Below are 2,186 nucleotides of genomic sequence, written 5' to 3' on the forward strand. Positions count from 1 at the left end.
TTCCTTAAAAGCTTTTTGGTTCTGTTCCCATGTTATTCTAGATTTTACGAAGTTTTTTTTTTGTAGTAATTCATCAACAATGTCATCAAAGATACCGCAAAAAACAACCCATTTATTCTTTCAGAATACATCTCAGAATTCATCTAGAAGACTCTAGAAGAAATCCTCGACTCCTTTAAGAATTCTTCTAAAAAATCCTGCAAGCATTTTTGCCAATATTTTATTTTGGAATTCCTCTAGAATTTCTTTAGAAAATCTCCCAAAATTTCATTCAGGTATGGTTCCAAGCATGATCTCAGAAATTCATGAAATATATTTTTCCTGAGGAACTCCTTCAAGATTCTTTCTTGGAAGGAATCATTCGAAAACTTCGTTAAGGTTCATCTAAGGAATCTGACTTTATGCAGAAATCCCTAAGAAATGCTTAAGAAAATCCCAAAACAAAACTTCGGAAAGTTTCCTGAATCCTGACTGATTCCTCGAGAATTTTTTGAAGAAATTCTTAAGATAAAGTTTTTGGAGTACATAGCTCAAAATTTCTAGAGCACCGTTTTTAGAACTGTTTAACGGATATGGCTGAAAATGCATCATGCTGGTTGCTCAGTGATTGTCAACAGGGTGATGCATTTTTATCCAAATCCGTTCAACGGTTCTCAAAAGCGGTGCTCTAGAAAATTTGAGCTATGTTCTTCAAATACCTTGTCCTTAAAGAAGTACTTGGAGGAGCTCCTAAAAGAATCATTGTAAGTATTCATAAATCAATGCTTAGTTCTTTTTGGATACGACTGAGGTTATGTACTATTACGGTTTGGCTTCGCAGTCTTAAGGGGAATGGAAAACACTAGTTTTTGATTATTCCCGACGTTTCGGTCCGTTTGGGACCTTTTTCAAGGGTTCTAAAAGTTTAATACAAAGTTACAATAAGTTATAATACATTTAACATTTAACATTTAGAAGAGACATTTACCAATCTTTAAGGTTTTCTGGTCAAAAATAGTTTTGCTAAACTCGAAAAGTCATACGTTCGTTTTGGTCTGGATCGGGAGATTAAGGGTTAAAATTCATTGCGTTAAGTTCATCATTCCACATTTTACTCACTTAGTTTTGGTCCGATCGAGTATGGACCATCGTGATGTGGACAAACTGTTTTTTCTCCAGCGGTCTGAAATTCGGGTTCTATCTTCGCGATCTTCCACCATTACTGTTCGTATGCTCTTTCTTTTTCGTGTGTTATACAATATTAATTTCGTCTTTTTTTAGTGTGTGTGTGTTTCGTCTATCTGATTAAGTGTGGGTTTGACCGAAGTAAGTCTCTCTTATAATCTAGTTTGTTTTGATTATCTCATTCTATAAATTCTCTCATTTTTTAATAGGTGTAGTAGTCCTGCGTGAGCTACATGGAGGTTGTCAGTGTCTGTGCGTTTGTTTACAGTTTTGTCAGTGTTGTATATGTGGCAACTTTCCAAGATGGGAAGGTTGTTTGTTTTGAAAGTCCTATCTATTATTTTTGGATCGTCTAGTTTAAGTTTTGCCGGTTTGCGAACAGTGTCCAACTTCCTGAAGGACATATACTGGTTTCATTCGATGTGATATCCCTTTTCACGTCAATCCCAAAGGAGTTAATGAAACGCGGTATATTCAAACATTGGAACAACATAAAGGACCACACACCGATATGCCTTGATATTTTTTGGGAAGTAGTCGAGTTCTGCATCGATTGTAGTTTTTTCACCTTCCAAGGAATTTGCTACACGCAGAAATTCGGCACCGCGATGGGGAACCCCCTCTCTCCAATCATCGCAGATCTGGTTATGGAGGACATACTGGACGAAGCCACATCAAAATCCAACCACACCATTCCATATATCAGAAAATACGTAGACGATCTGTTCCTAGTTCTTCGACCCGAACAAGTACATAGTGTGTTAAACACATTCAACGAAGTGAACCCGAACATCCAATTCACCGCAGAAAGAGAAGAAGAAAGTCGTCTGCCGTTCCTCGACATGACACTCGTACGACAACAAGACCAAACAGTGAAGACTTAATGGTATAGCAAAAGCATCGCATCTGGACGCTTCCTGAACTACTATTCAGGACACCCTATGCACCAAAAAATCAACGTAGCAGAAAATTTTGCAAGGAGGGTAATGCTATTCTCGACCAACTTAGACATACAGAGCATC

General features: G+C 37.4%; 1 long non-coding RNA gene across 1 annotated transcript; it reads right to left on the reverse strand.

The window, feature by feature from the left end:
• Positions 1-894: 894 nt before the first annotated feature.
• Positions 895-1,488, reverse strand: LOC134289006 (uncharacterized). The gene is made up of 2 exons (XR_009998213.1): positions 1,099-1,488; positions 895-1,034 (listed from the first exon to the last, which is right to left on the reverse strand). It is a non-coding gene; the product is annotated as an uncharacterized LOC134289006 (long non-coding RNA).
• Between the last annotated feature and the right edge of the window lie 698 nt (positions 1,489-2,186).

This window comes from Aedes albopictus, chromosome 2, assembly GCF_035046485.1.
Source record: "Aedes albopictus strain Foshan chromosome 2, AalbF5, whole genome shotgun sequence".
NCBI classification, from domain to species: domain Eukaryota; kingdom Metazoa; phylum Arthropoda; class Insecta; order Diptera; family Culicidae; genus Aedes; species Aedes albopictus.